The sequence below is a fragment of the Monodon monoceros genome, unplaced genomic scaffold, assembly GCF_005190385.1.
Source record: "Monodon monoceros isolate NGI ecotype Baffin Bay Population unplaced genomic scaffold, NGI_Narwhal_1 Super_Scaffold_12, whole genome shotgun sequence".
Taxonomy (NCBI): domain Eukaryota; kingdom Metazoa; phylum Chordata; class Mammalia; order Artiodactyla; family Monodontidae; genus Monodon; species Monodon monoceros.
In genome coordinates, this window is record NW_021703768.1 from 155,521,533 (window position 1) to 155,534,232 (window position 12,700).

The following is a 12,700-nucleotide window of genomic DNA, read 5'->3' on the forward strand; positions in this document are numbered from 1 at the left end:
AGTTTCTCCCAGATTTCCATATTTCCTGTTCCACTGAATGCCGTGGGAGTAGTTGGTAGGTTCTATAGACTTATATTGCTTGCAGCAGGAAATATCACATCCAGTAGGAGTTCCACTTTTATGTAAATAAAAACAAATTACTTTCTTCCTTAAAACTGACATTCCAATTTGAGAAACAAATCAAGATTGCATTGAATCTATAATTCAGTTTTTGTTTATAAGTCCTCTTTACAGTATTGGTCTTCTAATTCATGAGCATGAAGTATCTTTCCATTTAGATTACTTTCATTTTTTTCAGCAATACTTGTAGGTCTTAACCGGATTTTTTGCTAGTTAATAGGTGGAGTATTAGAGCATTGAGACCTGGAATGAAGTATAAACATAACTTTAATTTATTAAGTTGTCCAACTAATGCACCTACAATTTTCCTCTCCATAATCCAACGTGTAAGAATTCTAGGGATTATTTGTGAAAAAAACAAGCAAATAAAACTAATGATAATATGGAATCTCATTCAGAATGATATGGAAATCAGCCCAATTTTCTACTCTGCCTTGAGAACAAAAAAGAAGTAGTGATACAACATGGATGTTGAACATGAAATATATGATACAAGATTGATGAACCTCAAAAACATTGTGCTAAGGAAAGAAGCCAGACTCAAGAGACTGTATTTTATATGATTTAATTTATATAAAACCTGCAAGATAAGCAATTCTATGGTGACAGGAAGCAGATTCGTGGTTACCTTGGATTGGGAGTGGGAATAGAGTCCCTGGAAAAGGTTTTTTCTGGGGATGGTGGAAATGTACTAAATTTAGACTGTGATGATGGTTACACAACCCTGTAAATTTACTAAAATTCATTGAATTGTACACTTAAAAGGAATGTAAATTATACATCAATAAAGCTATTATAAAAAATATATAGTAAATCAAAATGTCAATTCAGTGCTACATATATAAAGCTTGAAGTGCTAGTTCTTTCACTTGAACCAGATTTCTTGCACAGTGTCTGTGAGCTAGTTTAACATGAATAATATCAGAGTTTTCCCAACCAAGCTTCCTGCAACTGAGGCACACATCCCCCATACTGAATACTGATCACCAAGGGATACTTATTTTCCTCCCTTGGTAGATGCCTCCCCTCTTAGTCTCTTTCAGCTGATGCAGAAGCAATGATGCACACATTGATCAGTCCTGACATGTCTAAGGAATTGACTCATCTCCTCACTTTCAGTCACCATCTTTATTTCCTCCATTTCCTTTCTTTCTGATGTCATGCCCTTTGACCACCTTGTATTTTCCTTTAATTCTGATGTCATGTCCTTTGACCACCTTGTAGAGCAGTTGCTTCAAGCTTTCAGCTATCTTCACCTAATCTACTGACACCTCACACAATGCCACTCCCCCTAATTGTGTAATGGTAGGTGAATTTTCTCTTCCCAGTTTGAAGATACATGGATTTTGAACAATGAAAAAAGATTATTGTATTTTAAAATAAATAAAGTGTTTCTGCTAATATTTTTTTAAAAAGATTTCTGGCTTTCCCTATCCCAATTTCCAGTCTTTTAATTGCAGTTGTTAGTTTTTTATGAGCTCTAATTTTTCTCATTTATTTTATTAATTGAATGCATCTCCACACTGAAATGTAAACTTCATGAGATCAGCTCTTATCTTTGTTTACTCCCTCATCACCGGTGCCTTTTCCAGTGCCACACACACAGTTAAAGCAATATGTCCATTGTTGAGTGAACACACAAATGAGTGGATAATGTACTTTGCTCTATATTACAGGCTATCTTAGTGTTATGCCTTTCGATAGATAATATTTCCTATGTGTTGCAACTTAGGTGTTAAAGAGGACATTACAAAATATTTGTTTTGACATGTGAACATTGAATTGACAGGGCGGAAACCTATTGCTTTAGAAGATAAACAAAGCAGACAGTAACACTATTTTATCATATTTCAGAATGGAAATCTATTTCCAATAACAATGTTGAAGTAAGTTCTGAAACCAGAAAGAAAATCAAGACACATCAATTTTTTCAATTATCAAAATTTTCAATTTATCAATTCATATTTATTTCTTAATGAAGTATAGTTGATTTACAATATTGTGTTAATTTCAGGTGTACAGCAAAGTGACTTAGTCACACATATATACATATACAAATGTATATATATATATATATATATATATATATATATACACACACATTTTTAGATTATTTTCCATTATAGGTTATTACAAGATATTGAATATAGTTTCCTGTGTTATACAGTAAATTCTTGTTGCTTATCTTTAAGCAATAAGTATTTGTATATATAGTAGTATATATACAGTATTTATATATATAGTAGTATATATATAGTAGTTTTATATATAGTAGTTTGTATCTGTTAATCACATACTCCTATTTTATTTCTTCCTCCTTCCCCTGTGGTAAACATATGTTTGTTTTCTATGTCTGTGACTCTGTTTCTGCTTTGTATATAGATTCATTTGTATTATTTTTTAGATTCCACATATAAGTGATATCATATAATATTTGTCTTTCTCTGACTTGCTTCACATAGTATGATAATCACTAGTTCCATCCATATTTCTGCAAATGGCAATATTACATTCTTTTTCATGGCTGAGTAGTATCCTGTTGTATATATATACCACATCTTCTTAAGCCAGTCATCTGTTGATGGACACTTTTGTTGTCTCCATGTCTTGGCTATTGTAGATAGTGCTACTATAAACATTAGGGTGCATGTATCTTTTTGAATTACAGTTTTCATCTTCTCCAGATATATGCCTAAGAGTGGGATTGCTGATCAGACAGTAGCTCTATTTTTAGTTTTGTAAGGAACCTCCATACTCTTTTCCATAGTAGCTGCACCAGTTTATATTCCCATTAACAGTGTAAAGGGGTTCCCTTTTCTCCATACCCTTTCCATCATTTATTATTTATTATTTTATTTTCTCCACACCCTCTCCAACATTTATTATTTGTAGACTTTTTTGATAATAGTCATTCTTTTTTAAATTTTATCAAATCTAGTTTATTTACAATGTTCTATTAATTTCAGCTGTACAGCAAAGTGACTCAGTTATACATATATGTGTTATTTCTTCATATTCTTTTCCTTTATGGTTTATCACAGGGTATTGAACATAGCTTCCTGTGCTATATAGTAGGGCCTTGTTTTTTATCCACCCTATATATACTAGTTTGCATGTGCTAATCCCAATCTCCCAATCCTTCCCTCCCCGCCCCCCCCCCCACCGGTAACCAGAAGTCTGTTTTCTATGTCTGCGAGTCTGTTTCTGTTTCATAGATGATAGTCATTCTGATCGATGCGAGGTGATACCTCATTGTGGTTTTGATTTGTGCTTCTCTAGTAATTAGCAATGTTGAGCATCTTTACATGTGCCTGCTGGTCATCTGTGTGTCTTCTTTGGAGAGATGTCTATTTACATCTGCCCATTTTTTGATTTTTTTTTTTTGGAACATTGAGTGTATGGGCTACTTGTTTATTTTGCATGTTTATCCCTTGTTAGACACATCATTTGAAAATACTTTCTCCCATTCACTGGGTTGACTTTTCCCTTTTTTGATGGTTTCATTTTTTGTGCAAAAACTTTTAAGTTTCATTAAGTCCCATTACCTCATTTACTGTGCCTTAGGAAGAAGATCTAAGAAAATATTGCTATGATTTATGTCCAATAATGTTTTGCCTACGTTCCTTTCTAGGAATTTGATGATGCCATATCATAATTAGGACTTTAAAACATTTTGAGTTTATTTTTGTATATGGTATGACGGAACGTTCTAATTTCATTGATTTACGTGTAACTCTCCAGCTTTCCCAACACCACTTGCTGAAGAGACTGTATTTTCTCCATTGTATATTCTTGCCTCCTTTGTTGTAGATTAATTGACCATAGGTGTGTGGGTTTATTTCTGGGCTCACTCTCTGTTCCATTGATCTATATGTCTGTTTTTGTGCCAATACCACATTGTTTTGATTACTATAGCTTTGTAGTATTGTCTGAGGTCTGGAAAGGTTCTGCCTCCAGCTTTGTTCTTTTTACTCAGGATTGCTTTGGCAATTCTGAGTCTTTTGTGTTTCCATATAAATTTTAGGATTATTTGTTCTAGTTCCGTGAACAATATCATGGGTATTTTGATAGGGATCTGATTAAATCTACAGATTGCTTTGTGTTGTATGGCCATTTTAACAATACTGTTCCAATTCAAGAGCATGGAATATCTTTCAATTTCTTTGAGTCATCTTCAAATTCCTTTATGAAAGTTTTATAATTTTCAGCATATAGGTCTTTCAGCTCCTTGGTTAAGTTTGTTCTTAGGGATTTTGTTTTTTTGATGCAATTTTAAACAGATTTTTTTTTTTAACTTTCTCTTTCAGGTATTTCATTGTTAGTGTAAAGAAATGCAAAAGGTTTCTGTATACAAATCTGGCATCCTGCTATCTTTCTGAATTCATCTTTATTTCTAATAGTTTTGTTTTAGGGTTCACTAAATAGAGTATCATGTCTGCAAATAATGAAAGTTTTACTTCTTCCCTTCCAATTTGGATACCTTTTATTTCTTCTTCTTGTCTGATTGTGGTGGCTAGAACTTCCAACACCATGTTGAACAGAAGTGGTGATAGTGGGCATCCTTGTCTTATTCCTTAATTTAGCAGGAATGCTTTCAGATTTTCACTGTTGAGTATTATGTTGGCTGTGGATTTGTTGTAAATGGCTTTTATTATGTTGGGGCATGTTCCCCCTACACTCACTTGGGTGAGAGTTTTATCATAAATGGAAGTTGAATTATGTCAAATGCTCTTTGTCTATTGTTTTCAGCCATAATTTCTTCAAAAACAGTTTTGCTCCTCTTATCTCTCTCTCTTCTCCTGCTCAAACCCCTATTGGGCATGGTTTGGCATGCTTTATATTATGCCATAAATCTCATATGTTGCTTTCATTTTTTCATTTGTTTTTCTGTCTGCTGTTTTGACTGGGTGATCTCCATTTTTCTGTCTTTCAGATTATTTATCCTTCTGCTATCCTTTGCTTCTAGCTTGGTTTTTATCTTGGTAATTGACTTGTCTAATTTTGATTAGTTCCTCTTTATAGTGTCTAGGTCCTTGTTACTATGATCTGCATTTCTATCCATGATCTTTGTTAATTATTTTATTAAGCATTTTATGACCTCCTCTTTGAACTCAGGTTCTAGTAGACTGGTGAGGTCTGCTACATTATCTGTTCTTTCAGGATATTTATCTTGTTCTTTTAATTGGAAGTTAGTTCTTTGCATTTTCATTTTATATAACTTTCTCTGTCTCTATGAATTTGGGAGGAATGGTTATCTATTCTGGGTGAGTCCAATATTTTTGGTGAGAGGACTGTTTTTGGTATGGATGATGGCCATGTCTTTCCTCACAGTTTGCTGGTCATTATCCCCTTGTTGGGGTTGTGATTGGTATTGTGGTGTTGTAGTGTCAACAGCCTGCACTGGATGTTGCACAGGGTCCCTTCTTTGATGTGTGGTTCTCACAGTCAGTTATGTTTCCCAGTATTTTGGAAGTGGTGTTATGTAGGAAATATTTTATCAGGTCCAGCCACACACTTCTGTCTAGTCACCAGATCTGTATGATCTAGGGATGTGTCCTATGTGGGCTGGGTCAGTCATTCTGTTGTGGGGGCTACTATGGGCACACTGGTAGACATGGCTGTTCCTTGGCCAGTTGACTACCAGGCCCTGCCTCATACAGATGTTGCCGGTCTGCTGGTTTGTGGGACTAGTTCTATGTGGGGCTCACTGAAAGGCCTGGGAATCCCAGCGATGGAGCCAGCCTGCTAGTGGGCAGGTCCCAATACCTGGGTAGCTGGCTGGGGGACCGACCCAGAGTATAAAAGGGTTGGTGCTGGCCAGCTGGTGGGCAGAGTTGGTTCCCAGCCTTCCTGACTGTGGGCCTGTGTGGTCCTTGGGCTACTGCAGGTGCACTGTTGGGTTCCTTTTAATGAATGTTTACCTTTGCTAACTTTCTTGCTTGTTCATGTATTGTGTTTCTTACTTCTTTAAATTGTCTTTATTTTTGCAGTTTATCCTTTCTTTAAAACTGCTATCTTGAAATCTAACTAAAAACTGTATATTTCCATGTCTTTGTGTTTGTTTACTAGAAAATTATTGTTCTTTTGGAGATGTCATTTTTTTTTCTTGTTTTTTTTTGTAATTGTGTGTCAATGTTTGTACATTTGAGGTAACAGTCACCTTCTTCACGTTTAGTAACTGTCTTCAGGTTAGAAATCCTTTTGTCAGTCCAGTCATAGATACTGAGGCTTTCTCAAACCTTGTATGAATACATTTTCTCCATGTATCTTGCTTCCGTTTGTATGAGAATTCTTAAGCTTTTTTTTCCTTCTCTTGATACTGCAAGGAGCCAAGCCAGCTGCCGATAGTTACTTTTATTTTCCTGAAGGTGGTGCTAGAGCTCAAGTTTGTAGTTTTTCCCTTGCAATGGTGAACAACTTTCTGTGTATGCCAACTTTCTAACAATATCTAAATATCCCCAATGCCACCAAAGTACACAGAAGAATCTGGCTTCAAATTGGTGCTAGTGTGGGTATGGCATATGTTTTGCTGGCAGTGTCCATAGATGATTTGGGGGATCTGTGTATTAGGTTGCCCCATGACTCAAAGAGACTATCTAGTCCTGATTCACAGGGTTTTGCATATTTCACAGATCATATCAAGGTCTAGCTACCTATTATACAATGCACTAGATTGCAGACTTCTCTTGGGATATTCGGGATGAGGTTCTGGATTATAATACTCCCACAGAGGCACTTTTTTTGGGTAGATGAATTCTAATATATGTTATTAAGGGGGTGGACAAAAACAAATGATGTCTTATGCCATCATGATCACGATGTCACTCTAACATAATTGTATATGCAGATTTTTTTTTATTTTACCAAAAAAGGAAAAAAAAATGTTAGAACCAATGAGTTAAGGTGACGGGATATAAAGTCAACACACAATAATCAGTTCTGTTTCTACACACTAACAATAAGCAATAAGAAAATAAAATTAAGAAAATAATTCCATTTACAATATTATCCAAAATAATTAAATTCTTAGGGATAACCAATGAGGCAAAAAGACATCTATAGTAAAAACTATAAAATATTGCTTTAAGAAATTAATAAAGACACCAGTAACTGCAAAGACATCTTGAGTCTATGAATAGAAAGATCTAAGATATCAATATTCATAAAGTGATTTAAAGATTGAATGCAATTTACATACAAAACCCAGTAAAACTTTTACAATTAGAAAAATCCATCCAAAATTCATATGAAATATGAAAAGACCCTGCATTTGCCAAGGTTTCCCCCAAAATATAATATATATATAATACAAAATTGACTGAAGCAGTTTGGAGGGTGAGAATTTCCATGGTCTGCCATCTGAAAATTTGAGACCCAAGACACCAAGTGATATAGTTTGAAAGGCTGAACACTAGATAGCCAGTGATCTAGATTCTAGTCGGAATATGATGACCTGAGAACCTGGACCACCAAGAGAAAAATGCTGATGCCCCAGGTGAAGTGTTAGAAAGAGAGCTAATGTTCCTTTCCTTCACATTTTTGTTCTGTTCAGGCCTTAAACAAATTGAGAGAGGCCAAACCACATTGGAGAGGGCAATCCTTTTTACTCCATCTACCAGTTCAGATGCTAATCTCTTCAGAAAACATCCACACAGATGCATCTAGGAATAATGTTCAAGCGGATATCTGTACATCAAACAATCTCATCAAGTTGATATATAAAATTAATTATCACAGAATCTGATAGGCTAAACCATTTTATTAAGAAACAAAGTTGGAGGTCTCACATTTCCTTAATTTAAAATTGACTACAAAACTACAGCAATCAAAACAGTCTGATACTGGCATTAATAAAAACATACAAACCAATAAGGCGGAATAGAAAGTCAAGTAATCCTCCTGTATATAATAAAATTACTTTTGACCAGAGCACTGAGACAATTCAATAGGGGAAAGGAAATGTCTTTATGAAATGTCTTTATGAAAACAAGATTTCTACATGTACAAAAATGAAGTTGGATTCATAACTTACACCATATATAAAAATTAACTTAAAGTTGATAAATGAGAGGAGGTCAAGATGGCAGAGTAGGAGTACATTAAACTCACCTCCACATGCACATAAAAAGTACATCTGCAAGTGGAGTAATTCTCACTGAAAATAAACTGATAGTGATGGAAAGACTCCTATACAACTAGAGTTGTAAAGAAAGATCTTTGTGGAGTTGGGTAAGAAGGGAAGGGAAGAGAATCAATTGGGTTGGGACCTGTGCTCCTAGGAGGGAATACAAAAGAGGAGTATTGCATGGGCTCAGAGATCTTCCCTGGGGAGTGAGCAGTTAGAACCACATATTCAGCACCCAGTCCTGGTGTCCAATGTGGGAAAGATGAGTCCCCTTTGGGGGTTTGAAAACCAGTGGTACTTACAGGAAGGCTATAATAAACCTAGCCATCACCTGTGAAGAATGTGCACATACTTGCTTTCTCCCAGGAAAAAGGTGGAAGAAGCAGATTGAAATTGCACAAGGCTCTGTCCAGTTTCCTGCAACTGTCACAGAATGCATACTGGCACATACTGAGATCCTACTCCAGCACCTCTTGATACAGTGCTGCTCCCCCATAGGCAAAGGCGTCGTTGACTGGAGAAAATAGAGTGCACACTTAGAGGGAAAGAAACCAGCTCAGAACTGACTCTCAGTGTTTCTGCTTCAACACTTTGGGTGAAGCAGAAAAAAAAAAAAAGGACAGAAAAAAAAAAACCCAGCTAACATCTGTCTCTGACTCTACACCTCCCATCTCCAGCCCTACCCCCGAACATGGTGATGACAGCTGTCAGCATACCCTGGGTTAAGACAATTCAATTCATATTCAACACTCCCATCAAGGCCACTGGGAACATACAGAGTGCATAGGAATGCTCCCACACATGGACATCCCTTCAAGACCAGAATAGGTAATTTTTCAGCTAATTTCAAAGTGACAGAGAAAGTTAAACAAAAGGAGAAAACAGAGGAATTGTTTTGAATGAAAGAACAAGAAAAAAAACTGAAAGAAACGACTAATGAAACAGAGATAAATACTTTTTCTGATAAAGATTTCAAATCATTAGTAATAAGAATGTTAAATGCACTTGGGAAACAATAGATGATCACACTGAGAACTTCAGCAAGGAACTAGAAAACAGAAAAGAACCAGTCAGTGGTGAAGAGTAAAATAAGTGAAATGAAAAACACAGTAGAAAGAGTTAACAGCAGACTAAGAGATATAGAAAAATGAGTAAGTGATCTGGAAGATAGAATAATGGAAATCACCCAATCAGAAAAAATAAAAACAAATTAAAAACATGAGGACAGTTTGAGGGACATCTGGGACAACATCAAGTATAATGACATTCACATTATAGGGGTCCCAGAGGAAGAAGAGAGAAAGGAGTCAAAAACATTATATGTTTGATAAAAGTATGGCTGAAACTTCCTGAACCAGAAGAAGGAAACAGATATCCAGGTACTGAAAGCACAGGGAGTCCCAAAAAAGATAAAACCAACAGATACACACAGATACTACACACAGATAAATACTACACACAGATAAAAATAATATATATTTTAATAATTAAATTGGCACATTTAAAGATAAAGAGAATTCTAAAAGCAGCAATAGAAAAACAAAGATCCTTATACAAGGGGATCCCCATAAGGCTATCAGCTGTTTTCTGTGCAGAAACTTGGCAGGCCAGAAGGGCACTGTACCACATATTTAAAGAAATGAAAGGGGAAAACCTGAAATCTAGGATACTCTACATAGCAAGATTGTCATTCAGAGTTGAAGGAGAGATAAAGAAATTCTCAGATAAGCAAAAACTAAAGGAGTTAATCAATACTAAACCAATCGGAAAAGAAGTGTTAATGGGTCTTGTATAAGTGGGGGAAAAAGTTAGAAAAAGAAGTAAGAATTTATAGGAAAGAAAAAAATCTGACTACTATAAGCAAATATATAGCAAAAGCAGTGGATTTGTCACTTAAAAAAAACTAGTACCAATACTGATAAGACACAAAAATTGTAAAATCAACTATTCCTACAATAATCAGTTAAGGAATAACTATGAAGATGTAAAATATGAGATCAAAAACACACAGCATGGGGAAGAGTTGTAAAAAGAATATTGATCTTTTAGAATATGTTTGAACTTAAATGACCATTGGTTTAAAACAAGTAGAAATAGTTATAGGTCAACATATATAAACCCCACAGTAACCACAAATCAAAAACCCACAATAGATACACAAAAACAAGAGAGAAAGGAAAACAAGCATACCACTAAAGAAAATCATCAAACCACTATGAAAGACTCTAAAAGAAGTAAATAACAGAGAACTACAAAAAAATAGAAAACAAGTAGCAAAATGGCAATATGTTCATACATATCAACAACAACTTTAAATATCAATGGATTAATGCTCATGAAACACATCTAGTGGCTGATTGGATAAAAAATGAAACTTATCTATATATTGCTTAAAAGAGACTCATTTTGGAACTAAAGACATACACAGAGATAAATTGAAGGGATGTAAAATATATTTCATGCAAATGGAAATAACAAGAAAGCTGGGGTAGCAAAGCTCATATAAGACAAAGTAGACTTCAAAGCAAAGTCTAGAATAAAAGCCAGAGGTCATTATATAATAATAAAGGGTTGATACAAGAGGAGGATATAACATTTGTTAATATATATATATATATATGAACCTAATAAAGGAGCACTAAATATATAAAGCAAATATTAGCAGACATAAAGAGAGAAACTGACAATAATACAGTAATAATTGGTGACTTTAACATCACACTTACAACAATGGACAGATCATCAAGGAAGAAAATCCATAAGGAAACAGTGGTCTAAATGACACATTAAAGCAGTTAGAATTAATAGATATCTATATGACATCCCACTCCAAAACAGAAGAACATACATGCTTTTCAAGTGCACATAAAACTTTCTCCAGGATATATAACACACTAGGGCACAGAAAAAATAATAAAACATTTAAATAGAAATTATATCAAGCATTTTTTTTCTAAACACAATTATATGAAACTAGAAATCCATTACAGAACAATGGGAAATAAACAAACATGTGGAGAATAAACAATATGCTACTAAAAAACCAATAGGTCAATGAAGAAATCAAATAAGAAATCAGAAAATACCTTGAGACAAATGAAAATGGAAACACAACTTTCCAAAATCTATGGGAAGTAGCAAAAGCAGTTCTGTGGGAAGATTATAGTAATACAGGCCTACCTCAAGAAAGAAGAAAAATCTCAAATAACCTAACCTATCATCTAAATAAATTAGAAAATGAAGAATAATCAAAGCCCAAAATCAGCAGAAGAAAGAAAATATTAAAGATCAGAGAGGAAATTAATAGAGAACAACAACAAAAAATAGAAAAAGATCAATAAAAGCAAGAGTTTTTTCTTTTTAAGTCAAACAAAATTGAGGAGTCTTTAGCCATATACTTAAAAAGAGAGAGAGGATTCAAATAAACAAAATAAGAAATGAAAGAGGAGTAATCAAAGCTGATATCATAGAGATACAAAAATCAAAGGAGAATACTACAAACAGTTATATACCAACAAATTAGAAGACCTAGAAGAAATGGAAACATTTCTAGAAACATACAATCTTCAAAGACTGAACCAGGAAGCAACAGACAATCTGAACAGACTAAAGACTAGTAGTGAAATTGAATTAGTAATCAAAAAGCTCCCAGCAAACAAAAGTCCAAGAATGGACTGCTTTTCAGGGGAATTCTACAAAACATATAAAGAAGAGCTATTTCCTGTTCTTCTCAAACTATTCAAAAAATTGAAGGAGACAGAGGAGTCCTAAATTCACTCAACCAAACTACAATTACCCTGATACCAAAATCACACAAAAACACTGCAAACAAAGAAAATTAGAGGCGAATTATCTCTTATGAATATAGATGCAAAAATCCTCAACAAAATATATGTAAACTGAATCCAATTATATATATATATAAAGGATCATACACCATGAACAATCAAGATTTATTTCAAGGATGTAAGGATAGTTCAATACCCACAGATCAATCAATTTGATACATGATAATAACAAAACAGGATAAAAATCACTTGATCATCTCAATAGACACATAAAAATCATATGACAAAATTTAACATCCAGTCATGATAAAATTTCTCAGCAAACTTGTTGTACAGGGAATATATCTCAACAAAATAAAGTCCATTTGTGACACACCCACAGCTAACATCATACACAATGGTGAAAAAAATATGAAAGCTTTTCCTCTAAAGTCAGGAACAAATGAAGAATGCCCACTCTTGCTACTCTCTTTAACATAGTATTAGAAGTCTTAGCCACAGAAAAGAAAAAGAAATAAAAGGTATCTAAATTAGAAGGGAAAAAAGTAAAACAGTCATTATTTGCAGATGACATATACTATGTATAGAAAATTCTATGTATCAACCAAAAACTATTGGAACTAACAAATTCAGTAAATTTGCAGAATACAAGATTAATATACAGAAA